This window comes from Pocillopora verrucosa, chromosome 7 (genome assembly GCF_036669915.1).
Source record: "Pocillopora verrucosa isolate sample1 chromosome 7, ASM3666991v2, whole genome shotgun sequence".
Taxonomy (NCBI): domain Eukaryota; kingdom Metazoa; phylum Cnidaria; class Anthozoa; order Scleractinia; family Pocilloporidae; genus Pocillopora; species Pocillopora verrucosa.
This window is the reverse complement of record NC_089318.1, coordinates 16,012,088-16,030,231: the sequence shown is the minus strand read 5'-3', so window position 1 is coordinate 16,030,231 and position 18,144 is coordinate 16,012,088. Positions and strand designations below refer to the sequence as shown.

The window sequence follows — 18,144 nt, the reverse complement described above, 5'->3', positions numbered from 1 at the left end:
CTGTTGATGGCGCATCAGCCAAATTATCATGATCAATTTATGTGATGAAATGAAAGCCCCAAGGGATTTTTTGAAAAGAAAAATTGAACTTAGTCTAAGGAAATTAATCTCGTTGCTCGTTTTGAACAAATAACTAAGAAATTCAGGTAAAATTTCAAAGGGAAAGCGGCTTTCTTTTTTGCTAGCGACGGTCCCCATAATTTTTACTGCAAGATAACGATATGTCTGCACATATGGCATGAGCATTTTTGTGATAGAAAAGACGAGAAACTTAATGAAAACAACTTATTTTCCTTTGGTAAGATATCTCTTGAAAGGGCTATATCGGGTGAAATAATCATCAAAATGCACGGATGTGTTTTCTCGTCATTTTTAGGGTCCCCACATGGTGGCTTATGACTTAGGTAAAATTTCTAGCGCAAATGTAATTGTCATTTTCAAAATTTTGACCAAATAATGGGCTTGTTAGGTGGAGCTTTGCTAAGGAGAGCGATATCGTTTCGATGGAATCCTGACGCACAAAGAAAGCAATGGATTCAACTGGAAATAAAAATTGGCGGTAAATTATCAAATACACACGCAAAAAAAATAAAAACAGTACAGACTGGCCCCAAAAAACAAATGCTCAAGACGGCGTAAGTTAACATGCTACGTTGATGGAATATATGTATGAATTTAGGAGATAAGATCTTGCTAGAAGCGGGTGCTCGTCAAATACACGGGGTAAAGTTATTGTGAAAATATAGCGCCATAGTTAATAAGTCCACACGTGCTCTGCAAACGAAATTTCCCGCACAATTCTGTAACAGAAGTACGATGGTTGAAGGCTGCTTTTTCTCCTATAAACTAAGTCGGTGCAATAAGTCAACGTTTACTGGCGGTAAGCAGGAGGGATGGAAGCTGTTAACTTTTTGACGTTAGTGTTATGTATCGAAACAACAAAACCTAATTAAGGGGAACCTGTTAAAGATAAGAAACATTAAACGGCACAAATTTATTTTTTGTGTAGTCCCCATTTCTCTGGTCCTGGGGCAATGAGCAATTAAGGGTACCAAAGGTGATCGAAATGCGTCCACGGGTAAGAAAGATGAAAAAACTATTTTTTTTGTCTGAAAAACCGAGTGAAAAATGTTTTTTCGTGACGTGCGTTATCTCTACTTTTAAGTATTGTGACAAATCCAAATTTTTTGCATTTTTTTACTGATCTTTTAACTTGTTTATCTGTATAGTCCCCATTTCTCCGGTCCTGGGGCAATGAACAATTAAGAGGACCTAAGGTGATCGAAATTTGTCAATGGATAAGAAACTATTTTAAGGTAAGCTATAAGTTGCTATGTTCTTTAACTTTTATTTTTCTGCTCTACATTGTCCCTACCGGATAATCTTTGGTGAACAACGGAGCAAATTTTAACTTGGTCCCCACATTGTCCGAAGACAATATTTTAGTCGTGCAGTGTAACTGATTGCTGTGATTATCATGATCAATTTATGTGATGAAATGAAAGCACCAAGCCTTTCCCACGGGAAGAATTGAACCTAGTTTGAGGGAATTTATTTAGCTGGTCGTTTCGAATTGAACGGTTGACTAAGAAATTAGGGTAAAATTGCGAAGAGAAAGCGGCTTTCTTTTTTTCTTGCGACGGTCCCCATAATTTTTCACTACATGATAACAAAATGTCTGCACATGAGGCATGAGCAGTTTGGTGATAGGACAGAAACTTAATAAGAACAACTTAATGTTTCTTTGGGTCAGATATTTATCGGAAGAGGCTATGTCCGGTGAAATAATGAACAAAATGCTCGGTGGACAAAGGCTGCTTATGCTGTCTACTAAGTCAGTGCAATGAGTAAACGTTTACTGGCGGGTAGCAGAGGGATACAAGTTGTTAACGTTTTGACTTTAGTGTAATGTATCGAAAAACAAAAACCCTAATTAAGGGGACCCACGGAGTGGTGAGTGAATCTGTTCAAGATAGGAAACATTAGACGGCATAAATTTATTTTTTTTGTAGTTCCCATTGCTCCGGTCTTGGGGCAACGAACAATTTAGGGGACCAAAGGTGATCGAAATTTGTCAAAGGATAAGAAAGATGAAAAGACTATTTTTTGTCTAAAGAACCGAGTGAAAATGTTTTTTCGTGACATGCGTTATCTCTACTTCTAAGTGTTGTGATAAATCCAAATGTTTTGCATTTTTTTACTGATCTGTTAATGAAACATAAGCAACTGCCAGTATGATAAGCATAGCAAGTTCCATGAGACTTCAGTTGCATCTGGAGTATAAGCGGAGCCAAAATGTAACTATTTTAAAGGTAAGCTATAAGTCATCGTTATGTTCTTCACCTTTCACTTTTCTGTTCTGTTCTGTTGGGTGACATCGCACCAAACTTTTAACATGGTCCTCACATTGTCCAAAGACATAATTCTCAGTCGTGCAGTGTTACTGATTGCCGCGATTATCATGATTAATTTATGTGTTGAAGTGAAAGTACAGAGCCTTTTGAACGGAAAAATTGAACTTAGTCTAAAGGATTTAATCTAGTCGCTCGTTTCGATCAGTCGATTTAGAAATTCAGATAAAATTGCGAAGAGAGGGCACCTTTTTTCCTTGCGAAGGTCCCCTTAAAATCTGGTGCATGATGGTGACATGTCTGTACATAAGGCGTGAGCAGTTTAACGATAGAAAAGGGCAGAAGCTTAATGAGAACAATTTATTGTTTCTTTTGGTAAGATGTCTATTGAAAGAGGCTATGTCGACTCATAAAATCGGGTGAAATGATAATTAAAATGCACGGATGTGTTTTCTCGTCATTTAGAGGTCCCCACATGGTGGGTTATATCCATGGCAAAATATTTAATTGCGAAAATAATATGACCAAATAGACTTGACGATGTTTCCAAACCATGGACTTGAGAGGTAAAACTTCGCTGAGGGGAGCGAAGAAAGTTCCATGAAATTGTGTGGCAGAAAGACAGCAACAGATTCGACATTAAAAATTGGCGGGTAATAATTAATAACACGCGCAAAAAAATAAAACAGTGCAAAGTGGCTCAAGAACACAAAATTGCTCAAGACGGCGTAAGTTAACATGCTTCGTTAATAGGATTTACGTATGAATTAAGGCGATGAAATCTTGCTGGAAACTGGTGCTAATCAAATACAAGGGGTAACTTTTTTCGTAGAGATACAGCGCCATAGTAAGAGTCCCCATGTGCTCTGCAAACACAATTTCCCGCGCAATCCTGTAATCTATTACTGTGCTGATCAGTTTATGTGATGAAGTACAACTGCATATCGAGCCTTTTAATGGAGAAACCTGGACGTTATTTATCAGAACTTACTTTAAAAATAATTTACCGTGTTGGATTTTAGCTGAAAATCTACTTCAAATTCGAGGGAATTGTTAAAAAAAAAAAAAAAACGGAATTTTTTTTCTTGTGCGGGAATGGCCATATTATTTAGTACGAGTTCATAACATGTTTGCGTGGTCTTTAGTTGCTAATATTCTCTGTGCGGCAATATGACCCTCAAGATAATTTTTTGCGATGATAGCGACCTAAGGTGCCCACACGGTCTGTACACAAAATCGTTTGGCATGCTGTTACTGGTTGTTCGTTGTTGTTATTGTCATGATGAAATTATAGGATAAATTTGAAGCTATCGAATTCTTTTTTTTTTAAACAATGAACTTAATTTAACAGAATTTGCCGTACAGAAAGTCACTTAGTCGGTCGAGTAAGAAATTTGGGTAAAATTGAGACGAAAAGACGGATTTATCTTTTTGAGAAGGTCCCCGTTCTTAATCACCGATCACTCGGCAAAAAGTGTAAATACGATGATCACAATGTTTACCAAATATAAATTTAAGGGTTAAAACTTTGCTAAGGAGAGCGAGAGCATTTCGATGGAATCGTGTGGTGGAAAGTGACCGAGAAATTTGACAGGGAATAAATTGGCGGGAAATTAATGAGAGGCCAAAAATTGATTTGTACAAATCGGCCCAAGGACGCAAAATTTCTCAAGACGGCGTAAGTAAAACGTTCCTTTGATGTGATTTATTTGTGAATTAAGGTAATGAAGCCTTGCTGGAAAACGGGCGCCAATCGGGGTAATCTTTTTGTGGATATAGCGCCATGGTCATTCACAGAGTCCCTTCATAATCTAAAAATAAAATTACCCGCGTTATCTTATCACCTTTTACTATGATTATGAATTTATGCGATGAAGTGCAGCTTTGTAGAACACTGAAGTTTATTTAAAAAAGTTGTCTGTTCGAGTGAAAAAAGGGCTCAAACAACTTGCCATCTTTTAGGAAAAGCAAAGGAACGGTAAATTCATTGGACAAATGTTTTAATTGGAAAAATTTACAAAATGTACGTGAATAGGGCGTTTGTTGTCTTTTGCCCGGCCCGCGAGAAAGGGAAGGTCAGAATCATACGGATCACAGTGGAGATTTTGTCACTACCGGGAAAGATTCATGAAAATGTTGCAACATTTTCATATATGATTTTAAAGTTGGCGTAAGCCCGTTTTTGGAGATTTTTGGAGGAAAAGGGCGGCCTTTTCAGATTTAAGATATCAAAAGAATGCGTCCTTCGGAATACTCCACAGCTTAAAAAATGGTATAAATTTATTGATCTTAAAAATTTTGTGGTTATGTATTTTTTATCAGTTTATTAATTTATTTGGTAGCAGTCCTTTACAACAAAGAATGACCGAGGGAGGTAAATCGGTTAGCCTCATGCTGGCTATAGCTACAACCCTGTTTTGTCAGACTCTCAGATCCCCAACTGAAGGCAATTCAATGTACTTTACAGCTACCCCACATATAGGTGACATGGAACTGCAACAAAACTCCTTCTTCCTCTTAGTCCAAGATCATTAGACTACAATCCCTTTCAGACTCTATTTTATGCTAAACTTCCTCGTACATCTTATTGTGTTCAGGGAAAAACTGTTCGACTAAAATCGTAGCCAAAGGTAATATGTGCGACACAGATAGAGCAAACAAAAGAGAACAATACCAAAAAAACAATATTATTAGAATGGTTTAGACGAAGAGGGTCAGCTTTAGAAAATTGGAACGCTTTGGAAATTACTAATAGACCATGGAAAGGCAATTACATTACTTTTCTTGCGAGCTTAAAAAATAGGCAGTCTAACCTTGCATGAGGCCACTGATATAGTATGACTTTTATAGCATTGAAGAAAACTAGGGGTTGTATCATGATGCTAAAAGGTAGTGTTGCAGAAAATTTCCATTCACATGTAAAACAGTAAACTGCCGTAACCCACGTATCTACGAGTACCCTTTTTGTGGAGAGAAAGATGATTTGCGAATATAGTGATTGACTGACATTCAGGCAATAACTAAATGGTAACAAATAATCATAATAAAGATAATAATAATGGTAAATTTATAGGGGCTAGCTCGAGAACCTAACTCTTCTATCTCTAACCCTTTAACTCCCAGAAGTGATCAACATGAAATTTCTCCCGATAATGTCCTTATATTATCTTGCAAACAGCTAATGAGAATATTCAAACTTATCAGGTAGAAGTTGTTGTCCTGATCTAACACCAAATTCTCACAACTAATTTGTAAGGATATGTGTAGCAGCTAGAAAGGAGAATTACCAATCAGATCTTGGGAGTTAAGGGGTTAAGGCTAAGAGTGATTAACTCATTTACAGCTACTCACTCATTTCGATAATATATGTGGCTTTGCCTCCCACAGGAGGAAGTAGCCACAAAAAGGGAAGCAAAATGATCAACGGATTTGGTATAATTTTGTTTTAAGGGTGAGGTGTGTTCCAACAGAGAAGTTTTCAAAGGGTGATCTCCCTCTTCAATATAAAGGGAAACTTGTCTCAGAGGATGAAGGTTATCAAAGAGAAGATTTGCATGTGGAAGAAGTAAGAAGCTTTCTCTTCTTTTTTAAGGATGGATTCAAGTGTTTACGGTAAGTTATTTTAATTACAATACAGTAAAACATCACTAACCGTAAGCGCCAAGTTAAACAAAAAAGATTTTAAGGTAGTGGGGGAGGCTGTCCTAAGACTACTGTACACAAATCGACCTGAATGAATTCAAAATAGGCTTCATGAGATTGTTAATCACTGATACTGAAATACATACTATTTTGTGTGTAATGTGCTTCATGATTTTTCATCATTTGCATATTACTCCAAGTGAAATAAAATTACCATCAAAATATATGGTACTTTTTTTGCACTTTTTTGGCTTTATCATGAGTTGCATTTAAGTTTCATTGTAAATAAAGTAGTTGTGTAATTTTAGATGGGCTTGGTCTGCGCCACACAACCGAAGGAAGAACTGAAACTAAGTCATCAAACCTTACACTACACTTTTACAAGGAACAAATTGAGATTGCTTTTTTCCAATTATGACTTTGATTTTTGTGGATTTTCTAGCCTTGATGCAACATTCTCTGCTGGACTTGGAAGACTAAAGAACGATAATCCAATAAATAAAGCAAATGAGAAAGATTAAAGGTGAAGACAAAGTGTGCCTTGCCCTTTGTGGACTTCGGAACGGTGAAGGTCTACACTGTGACCATGAAGTTAGAGATCTTCCCAGGCGACAGCTAAAAGGTATTGCAACCTAACCATTAATTACCTGTTTTGGGAGACTTGTTTCATACTTAACAGAACTGCAGCAACTCTTTTCTTTGCTTGTGTTTCAGTGTAATGGACCCCATAAGCTATCAGGGTGTTTGCCCCATCTCTTCTAATGATCATTTTGTTTTTTTTTCTTGTTTTGTTTTGTTTTGTGTTTTTAGGGGAACATTCATAGCCCTTAGGATAAAAAATTATAACATTTAATTCTCCATTCCAGAATTAGATTTACTCTTAATCTCTCTTAACATGAATATTGCAAATACCATACAATCTGTCTAGATATCATGACAACTCATACCGTCCTTGGTCAAAACAATCTAAAAATTATTTTTTTAATAATACTTCAAATGATGGCTCCAATTATTCATTCCTGGTTTCACACAAATTAGCAAAACTCTACACATTTCTTTTTCTTAACCACTTAGGTAACGAGAGCAAGGCAGATGGACTAAAGAATGGGACAGTAAGGTGCAACACAAAAAAGAAGAAAATATGAACAAGGGCAACAGCAGTCCTGACAATGATGAAAGTTTCTACATGGATGTAACAACAAATTCTGAAGAGATTTACTCCCTGAATCAGATCAATAACTGTCTATTTGCAGACTCCTTGGAAACTGGTATGTACATACACACACCCTCTATTATATAAACTGAAGATGTCCCTTACACTCTAAACCAATCAGTTCTTAGGGCCCTTTGGAAAATGAAAGAAATTTTTTGCTGTTACAGAAGTAGTTTTCCAATATTAAATCCCCACTGAGTTTTTTGCAAGTGGCTTTTGCCATTTCAAATGTCTTCATAAATATCATTATACATTCTCTTCCAACGTCAAAGGTAAGTTGCAACCAAACAAAAGCCTTAAAAATCATAAAAACAATGAACTATTACTACCACGGCTAAAAGTAAAACAATGGTGTAAGAAAAGTGCAAGAAAAGGGGAGGAGTAAAAGTGAAAGGTGTAAGACTGCTTTTGTGCATAACCAAACTGCGGAAGCTTATGATTTGCATCTGAAAGAACAGTATCTATAAATGGTGTTTTGGACAGTTTTCGCTCTTCAGACCCTCAAAGTGACTAAAAGAAACGGTTTGAATAGCTTCGAAAGACATTCTCAGACAAAACTCCCCGTAACTAATGCGTCAAAAGATGGTGGTTTTGAAATAGAAGAGTTAAAGTTATTAAATGAAGTTTGGCTCTACTAAGAAATAATGATTATCATATATTCAAACTAAGTATCACAAAACAAGAGAAAGACTGTTACATTCCTTTTTCTTAACCATGTAGTTAATGAAGGTAAGATGCCAGTAAAAGATGGCAAAATTGAGAGTAAGGTGCAACGCAACAAAGAACAAAATATGAACGAGAGCAACAACATGGCTGATGTTGATGAACAATTCCGGATAAATATCAAAACAACTAAGGATGTTTACTCCATGAATCAGAATAACTAAATATCTGCAAACTCCTTGCAGCAATGTCACGAGTGGAAACTTGGGTTGTATGATAAGGAATGCTGGGTAAACGATGAACCGAATTACAAAGCAATCGAATAATTAGAATCTCTGCCTTTCAATTTGGCTTAATTTAAAGGTAGTCACTAAATTTATATTGATAGCCACATATAAAGCAATTACCTGACATATTTTGAAGGAAAAGGAACTTGTTATGCTGAAATAAGCGACCACTTGCCACACGGGGGTATCAGAGAGTAATCATTTTACGAAATGGCATTGTAAGGGAGATACAAACTGGAAAGAAACATCAAACTAGTACAATAACACAATTAGTGATCAATCTTAAACTAATCAGATTTATTTTATTGACTGGTTGGATTGTTTTAATTTGGAGTGATTTTTGTCTGATCATCGGTATGATCATCTCTTAATCTGGCCATTCAGTTCCACAGTAGTTGTCCTTGCTAAACAAACGTTGCCCATTTTGTATAACTGCTTCAGTCAAATTTCCATAGACAGGTCATGTTCTACTCTCACTTACTTACACTTTTGTATACTGAACTGATCATGCTCCCTAATTTCAAAGAATTTCTGTAAGGGGGGGTTTCCAAATCCTTTTTCGGGCTGAGTTCTTCAAACATTCCCTCAAACATTTTTTCGATCAACGCACTGTTAAGGAACTTAGCTCTGAAACACTACTCCGTCTGGCCGAACTAGTACTCACACTCAATTGCTTTTCATTCGGTGGTAACTACTACAAACAAACTAATGGCGTGGCCATGGGTACTAAAATGGGACCCAGCTACGCCAATCTTTTTGTAGGTTTTATCGAACATCAATTTTTTAGCCAATACCACGGCCCAAAACCTCAACTCTACGGCCGCTATATTGACGATTGCATCGGCGCTACCTCCTCTACCAAAGAGGAGCTCACTCAATTTATAACCGCCGTCAATTCCTTTCATCCGGCCCTTAAATATACCTGGGAAATTTCCGACACTTCTTTGGCTTTTCTAGACATCAAAATTTCAATTGAAGGCAACGGCTTATGTACTAGTGTTTACTACAAACCTACAGATTCACATAGTTACTTGTTGTATACATCCTCACATCCATCACACGTCAAGAACTCCATACCTTTTTCACAGTTTCTCAGACTTCGTCGTTTATGTACTGACGACTCTGATTTTTCCGAAAAATCAGAGGCAATGTGCCAGTTTTTCGATAAACGCGGCTATCCTGTTTCTGTCGTTCAAGCGGGCTACCACCGTGCCCAACAAATCGATCGACAGGCAGCACTACAAACGGCCGAGAAGGAGAACACGGACCGCATTCCATTTACTCTTACATTTCACCCTCACAACCACGCAGTTAAATCTATCATTCTTAAAAATTTTAAATTACTCCAAAACGATTCAGAGACTGGCACTATCTTTTCGCAACCCCCACTTATTTCATTCAAACGTGATAAAAACATAGGCAACTTTTTAGTCAGGAGTTCATTTCATACCAATGACCAATCTGGAACTTTTAAATGCGCTCGCTCACGATGCAAAACTTGTCCTTTCATTCATAACGTAGAGAAAATATCGGGACCCAAAAGATCCATTAAGATCATTGATCACTTTACGTGTACCTCCGCCAATGTTATTTACTGCATAACTTGCACTTATTGCAATAAGTTATACATCGGCGAGACAGGAAGACGACTGGGTGACCGATTCCGAGAACACCTTCGCGATGTGGAAAGAAATGACAAGGACGCATCCAAACCCAAACCAGTCGCTAGACACTTTAATCTTCCTTATCATTCTAAACAGCATATGGCAGTTTGCGGCCTTTCCTTACATCTAGGCAGTTCGGAAAGCCGTAAAACACTAGAACAAAAATTTATATTTGAAATCGGCACCCTTAATCCCCACGGAATCAACGAGCGCTTTTCATTCAACTAATTTATTCCTGTTTTCTCGTCACTAATTCCCACCAATGGCGTAGCTCCACTTTCTACATATAAACCACACACAACCCACAATTCCTCTAATCGCTCTGACGAAGGGCTAACGCTCGAAACGTCAGCTTTTTTACCCTTTACGGTGGCTAATTTACGTTTTCAACCCAGTTGTTAACACTAAATTACCTGCTATACTCTCCCACCGACGCAGCACCACAGTTTCTTTAGAAACTTATCCCTGAGTTCTTCAAAGCCAGGTTTAGATAATCCAGGCTAAGTGTGAAATCTGGTTCCAGATCTGAAAGCTTTAAATGAAAATTCAATACAATTCTTTTTGTCTCCAATTTAAAAATTGGATGCTATGAAAAGAAAAGAGAAGGTTATCCAAAAAAGGCTTTTGAAAGAAAGAATAAAGAAGCTTGGATAAAAATTTGACCCTGGGTTAATGCTTATTGGCCTTTGAACAACTGGGCCCAGGAATCTCTCATCAACTTCTTTTTTTCCCACTGGGGCATATATATTTATAATGCTTTCCTAGCTTAGAAGTTTCAAATTATAGTAATTAAGCTTTTTTTTTATTTGTTCCAGTCTCGCCATAAACAAGACTTTCAGCATAACTCACTATTTTTCCTCTTGAATTCAAAGGGGAAAGAAATCTACATCTCCAGTTCCTTCTTCTTACAACGGTGGAATAATGCATCACAGAAAAATGCACCTGAAAAAGTCCTTCATTCTGTGTCAGGTAATAATGATTATTATGATAATAATACTTTTAAACATGCTTATAACATAGCATGCTCGCCCTATCTTAGTCCAAATCTTATTTAAGTCGTATTTTTATCTCTAACTTCAACAAAGTCTCCAGTTATCAAGGAAAATGTCAAGAAAATTCTGGAATTGAGCTTCTTTAAGGCACTCAAACTGACTGACCAAAAACATTGCCTGACAACAACAATGAAACCAGGAAGGGTATATACTTCATATAAGTAAGCCCATTACTTGGTGATAAATTACTACAACAACATTTTCAAATGTTCCTAGAACGTTGTAGTGAAAGGTTTATCAATCCTTCTTGTTTTTGTAGGAAACCCGCAACCTTTCAAAAACCCCCAAAGTGAGCAAGCTTCTTCTTACAGTCGGTCAAGGTGAAAAAAGAAAGTTCACAAGGAAAACACTGGCGGAAAATGACTGAAATGGTGAGTACAAGATTGTAGGTGGTTTCAATTTCATAACTTATTTCTCTTGTTCTTCTGTCTATATTGTTCTTGAGAGCCATAAACTACACATTTTTTTGTTCTTCACAAACACGTTTAAGGTGCTAACTATGTTAAAAAAGAGAGAGGAAAGATCGGTCACTTACCAAGTTGAACTACACTAGGAAGCGATCCTAGACCGTTTCATGCTTAGCTGCCAACTTCGTCCTAGGGTACATCGGTCACTTTTTCAAAATGGCGGCCACGCGTTCGTAGATTCCCGTGCATAAGGGGATATGCATGCTAAAACAATTACTTATGGGGACTACCAGCCATACTTATGGGGACATCCTAAAACAACTAGTTATGGGAATTACTTGCCATTCTTAAAGAGCTTATGACACGAATTTTTTTGCGTAAATATTTAGCTTATCATATGTACAAACCAATTCCGATTGAAGAATAGTCCCAGACTTAAAACTCGGTTTTTCCGGGCCCTAAAGTGCTTTTGTCTTAAAAGTGTCCCGTGGACTGTTAACGAATTAGCGGCTGATGACGTAGAAAACTGTGAAAACTCTCAGTCGACACCAAAATACCTTTCACATCTTGCAATTTTGTATAAGTCAGCGCTGAAATAATTTTGAAATAACGACCGATAGCGATGTCTACCTACCTTAAGTAAGCTCTACCGAGAGTTGTAATACATCGTACTCAAGTTATAAAGAAGAAATGAAAGTTGCGAGTACGGTTCAGCCCTAAGAAGGAGAACCGCGCTGCATCAAACGAAGATTTCTACGAAGACTGATAAAGGCAGTTTCCCGCTTGCGTTGTTTAGGTCAAGATTAGAACAAAAATTCCCGTTACTGAATGTCTAGTTTGCTGCGCTTGTGTTTTGTGGATAGCTCTGTTCGTTTCTGTTGCAATAACATTTTATTCCTTCGCACTACGTGCGACGTAGGTTCCCCTCGGTCAGTGCTCTAGTGTTTCGTTGCTGTAGAGAAATTCCCTTGGTAAACCAAAAGCTAACTTTTGAAGAAAGAATCAGTCGTATCACGAGGCACGATGATTTTCCACCGAGGAGTAATCGGCCAGTTCTACTGCAAGTTGCTCCTTCTCCCATAGATTGCAAAGGCAGAGGCTATGGTCACGGTCGTCGAGCCGGTCAAACCGAAAGGAAAACGAGTAAGTTTATAGTCATCCGATTCAAGTTAATCTCATATAGGCATTTTAATAGAAAAAAACCTTATTTAGTTTTAGTGCAGCATTGCCATATGACCCATTCCGCACAAAGGAAATAACTGACATTATAAATGAATATTTTGTACGCATCGACTTTCATACGGCACTTGAATTCGTTACCATCTAATTCAATAAAATTTGTGTTTCCTTATTTATATCGTTGCGGTGCTGTTATCCCAATGAAATTGCTAATATTGCTACTTTTGGTTTCTTGAGGGTAGGGGGGATTGATAGCTCATGAGATGGATTTTCGGAAACCTAGGTTAGGAGAATACACGGCCCCTTTAAGCTTGTTTTTATGCCAGTATCCGTCAGAGGTTGCGCACTGTTCACGCAACAGGATATCGGTCAGCTCAGGAAAGGGCTTTAACTTCATTACAGTTGATGTAAATCTTTTATCAAAATGCGATGGAAACTACAATTGGTATGATATTCATACGATAAGAAAAGCGCAAACGTAGTCATGTGGAAAGACAAAAATTGTGAGTACATCTCAAGCGCGTGAAATAAACATCAAGAAGGAGCTCACCACTTTTCATTTGCGAAATGTCAGCCGGAAAGAATGTTGAACAATCGTATATAGTGTGGAAACAGGGCCCTTAATCAGCATTCGTTTTAGCTGAATTCATCGGTTATCTTACCCTGATTTGTGGTATGTGTTCGTAACAGGCGTCTTCGAAGCCGGTACGGAGAATAAGGCCGACGACATTAAAGAGTAGAATCTCCTCGATGTCGACGATCGAAAGCGTCCATTTTGGCCATACAGCTACATCATTTAGAAAGTAGTGTATATAAATGCCCGGTTTATGTGTATTATTCTTGTAGCGAACATCATTTGGCGCTCCAGCCTCGCACTATGTTCGTCCTCTCTTTTATATTTCTCCTTTCTCCACCATAATTGCTTACGCGTCTTCACAGTTTTCTACGTCACAGCTAAACATGATCGTTTTGGCCACTCGCTTAATGGCGACACTTTTTGGCCGCCAAATCGTACTTTCAATACAAAAAAGAATTGGTCATGGAGAACTCGCTAAGCGCTATGGTTAATGATCTCCAATTTTAAATACAGCTATCAACCAGAAAATGCAAAATAAAAAATTTCAAAATTTCGTGTCATAGGCACTTTAAAGGGAAAAGCTCTACATAGCTACTAATGGGGACTACTTGCCGTACTTATGGTGACATGCTAACACGCAACTACTTATGGGGACTACTTGCCATTCTTGTGGCGACATGCTAATACACAGTTACTTACGGGGACTACTTGCAAAGAAATCAACCCTCCCCCTCCCCCCCCCCCCCGAAAAACGCAGCAGTCATATGGACATGGAAAATGAGGACCGGGGAATGTCAAAGTCAAAGAGTAAGTAGAGAAAATGTTATAATTATAAGAGGAGTCAGTTTTAGCGTAAAGCTTACTTGTTATGCTCATTTTGATTTTCTTTACAGAGTAAGATGCCTATGTTTTATGTACAGAAGAAGAGAAGGAGGCAGTTTTTAAGCACCCTAGTTCATTTTTTCCCCACCCTTAATGACAACCCTTAATACCTTGCTAAAATTCAACCTCAATGGCTGCAAGGACAACAAAAAACAGTAATTCATGATAATTAAGGAGTTTTTTGCTGTTTCCAAACATCTCCAATATTTTAAAAAAAACTTACCGTCACAGTTTGCGTGGGTACACTGTGATTCAACGACAAATAGAATATGTTAAATTCTACCATAAATTTTTGGATATAGGCCAATTCCAAAATACCCCCCACAGTGTAAGCCACCAATCCTCCATTAAATTGGCTTTGTCAAGTGTAAAATGATATACACTGTAGTATTGACATCAAAACTTTTAAAAGTCTTAGAATCAATATGTTATCCACTTGTAATTCCAACTCAAAATTTTATAATTGGACAAAATTTAAAAATAAGCTTCCTTAAAAATAGGATTTTAGGGTTGTGTCCAGAATTTTTACATTATTTCAACTTTCAGTCATTTATAATTATGGAGGTAGATTTCAGTATTACACAAACTAAGAGTGCTCTATGTAGCTCTTGATTGGAGTATTAAGATATAACCAATTGAAAGGGTTTGGCATCACATATTTAACTTTGTCAAACAATGACGTTATTGAGAAAACTAAACTTTTAGAATTGTATTTTAAAAGCAAATGGTGCATTTAGTGCAACACTTGCTTTTAAAATACAAACAACTTAAGGACCGGCATGCTGTTTAATACTTTGTGAAAAATCAGATTGACAAGAGAAAGCAGGTTCTTGCCCCTAAGTATAGCTAATAGAATCGTTCTGTTTTTGTTATCTCAAAGTATAAGTAATCCTGTGCAAGGTAACCTACTGTTTTGCCAAACTCTTCCAATCTCAGGGCTGTCACAAAGATCTCAAGTTTCTGGGTAACTACAGAAAGAAGGCAGGAAATTAAGCAGCTAGGGATTTCCTTTTTGGTTCTATTTTTATTCTATCCTCTATGAAAGTGGCCAGTGGTCAACTTCATAGTCGCTAAGGAAACTCCCTGGTCCCCTGCCCTTGATGACTACCCTGTTACCTTGCTAAAATTTCACCCCAAGAGCTGCAAGGACAACAAAATACAACTGAGATTATTAGTATATTCGTTATGATGTTGGACATAATTGCTAATATTATGATAGTTAAGGGGTGTTTTGCTTTGCATTTCCCAATATTTAAAAAAATTACTAATAGTCAAAGTTTGTGTGGGTCTCCTGATTCAAAGGCAAATAGTTTGTTCCAGTTGCCTCAATTTTCTTCAAAAGTAATAGAGCTCCCCTTTATTTTATCAATCATTTTAAAGTTTCTATAGATTCTCATCACGTAATCACTGTTACCGATGGTGAGCCCTACCAAGACTTCTTATAAATACTCCTGCACTTACATTTTTTAGTGAATTGTATAATCCGCCAGAATCTAAGGCTCCTGCAAATGTTTGGGTTATACTGTTATAAAAAATACACCCTGAACATTTGGATATAAGCCTATATTAAAGTACCCAACCTCGATATAAGCTACCAAATTCTCAAATTTATACATCCTGATAGTAAGCTCTGTAGACCTTACATACCCGCCAATATTCTTAATATGACTAAACAGAATTTTTTTTTTATCCATATCATTACTGTTTGGTTAAAGGGTGTAGTTTCAGCCAGTATTGCATTATAGGTTGTAACCACTGATCCGGCCTTGTTAAGTTATAAATATATACAATGCAGTATTGTTATATGTATTTTGCAAAATATTAGAGGCAATTTGCCATCCATTTGTAGGCCTAACTAGATTTTAATTGGTCAATATCTTCTTTCCAACAGAAAGGTCCTATGAAATTATGAGCTAAGGGTTATATCCAGAATTTTTACGGTTTTTAAGTCTCTTACACTTGATCATCGATAATTCCAGAGGTGGATTTTAGTATACACTAACTAAGAGTGCTTCATTTCTGGAGTATAAGCAAATACAATGAGAGAGTTTTGCATAATGATTTTAACAAAAAAAACTTATAACTAAAGTGGTTAAATTGAACTGTTATTGAGCAAGCATTGTGAAACCAACATCAGAGGGTTGCGCAAACAAACTACGTCTCAAGTTAAATTTTAGTATCTCATTAGCATACAATTTTATTGCCAATCTCACTAAAAAGATGCCTGCAACATGAGATGCAGAATATCTGCTCTACTCACTGGTGAGTGGCTTTGGTTGATAACTCTCCTGTGACAGTTAAATAGACATCGCTGCTTTAAATTATATTAAAGTGTTACAGTTACATTAACTTCAAACTTCTCTTGCCTTCTTTTTTTGTGAAAAACCACCTGAAGTTCCAAGATTATGAGGAGGGCTTAGCAGTCTGGCCTATATATATGCTACGTGTAGGATGGAAGCCAATATTAATTAAGTTTCAAGTACTAGATCCTTTTTTTTCTTTTATAAGAACCTTTTTTAATAGGAACGTTTAGGCTGAGATTAGCCCAAATTTTTAAAACATTCTTAGAACATACCCAGGCTGAGAGTCAGTTGAGAACTTTTTCATTTTGCTCATCTTTTTTATCTTTTTTTTATGAGAAGAATAAATAAAGGCAAAAGAAATGTTAAACTGTGGTCAAACAGGACAATAAACTCAAATACTTAAGAATGCGGTTTTCATTGATGTACGATAAACTGAAGAACAACTCAGATTGTGGTCGAATTTAGTCCGTAATAATAAAAGTTTCAGAACATCTTAAGAAAGTTTTCAGACTCAAATTACATAAAAAAGAACGTTCAACCTCAGCCCCCAAATTAGACGTTAAAAAAAAGGGTGTGTTACCAAAATGGAACCCATTGTAGTGCTCAACTTGTATTTGTCAAGTATTGCCTTTCCTCCAGTTGGCCACTATCATGGGTTTTTCATACACCAAACTGAAAAGCCATCTCTTAATCAAAGAAGCCGAATTCAGAAAGCTTTTACAATAAATATTTTTGTGCCCTTTTCCTAAAATTATTACTGTCGAGTTGGTGTTATTTAAAGCGTGACCGTTGGACTTTTGTTGTAAACATTACAGGATTCGAGTTATATCAACTGTCTCTTGCCTTCTTCACAGAAAGATACCCGCAGGTTTGAGTTTCGAATTTGAAAGATAAAGATTAGGTCTTTCTTGCAAAGAGTATTTTATCCCAAATTGAAGGGTCACCTTTGAGATTTTTTCAGTTGGGCTTCCTTAAGTCGCAGTCATCCTTCATTGTAGGCATGCTATGCGTGCAAAAGTTATTTCTTTGGATGGATAAGTTCAGGTGGGACACTAAGTGACTGACGTTTTCATTTTTGTAAAAAGAGAAAAAGTATTAACTTCAAAAGATTCCGACAAAAATTTCTTTCAATGGAGAGCAAAAAAGACCCATCCAATTTATCTGAAATGAATTTAGACACAGGTGTTTTTCTGGTCTATTGTCACTGGTGTCTGAATAGTTTTAAGCAACACTAAACTGCATTGGTGTCACACTTGCGGTAGTCTCCGTCGCAGCCGTTGTTTAGTCTCGCCACGCAGTGCAATCTCTCTCCCATTGCAAGACCAAACAACGACTGCAAAGGCGATTACGCTAACAGGCCTTCATTATTAGTATTTAATCACGAGGGTTTTCTTCGGCTGTAGGAAAGTACCAGGCCTTCAGCAAAACTTCTTCGCCTTCTCCAGCAAAAGGAGAGGTGGTCCTCATAAGAGGGGTGTGGAAACAGAGACCCCACAAGTTAGGTAAGTATGTCCTCACAAGTCTTATATTAAAAGTAGTACCCACAAGTAGGCAAAGTTGAGTAATGGACAGGTCCCCATAAGGAAGTCCCCACAAGAAAAATTGAAATTTCTTCAATTCTAATCAAGTGTATAAAGAGTAAGGCAAACAAGCTATCAAACATCGTAGTTTTTGCTTTGATACTGCCAGCAGAAGGGGGGGTCCCCGCAAGCGCTGTGTGTAAACACAGTCCTCACAAGTTGCCAAAGGTGCGTATGTGTGTGTGTGTGTGTGTGTGCGTGTCTTGTTGTGAGTATTGCTCAGTCTCTTGATTTCTTTGTGTAACTGGCAAGATGGGAGTTGATTACGTAAATTGAAAGCTCACGTTTCGAGCGTTGGCACTCTGCGATCGCTCTGACGAAGGGCTAACGCTCTTTATTACCCC

General features: G+C 37.3%; 1 long non-coding RNA gene across 4 annotated transcripts; it reads left to right on the top strand.

The window, feature by feature from the left end:
* The first annotated feature begins 1,230 nt into the window (after nucleotides 1-1,230).
* LOC136282330 (uncharacterized) lies at nucleotides 1,231-16,598 on the top strand. Of its 4 annotated transcripts, none has more exons than XR_010718208.1 (7): nucleotides 1,231-1,316; nucleotides 5,802-5,963; nucleotides 6,436-6,615; nucleotides 7,068-7,261; nucleotides 10,693-10,789; nucleotides 11,132-11,243; nucleotides 13,929-16,598. It is a non-coding gene; the product is annotated as an uncharacterized lncRNA (long non-coding RNA). The 4 variants fall into 4 exon arrangements; XR_010718210.1 differs by lacking the exons at nucleotides 1,231-1,316; nucleotides 13,929-16,598 and adding exons at nucleotides 1,966-2,312; nucleotides 13,599-13,754; XR_010718209.1 differs by lacking the exons at nucleotides 1,231-1,316; nucleotides 13,929-16,598 and adding exons at nucleotides 1,966-2,312; nucleotides 12,199-12,518.
* Nucleotides 16,599-18,144: the final 1,546 nt, after the last annotated feature.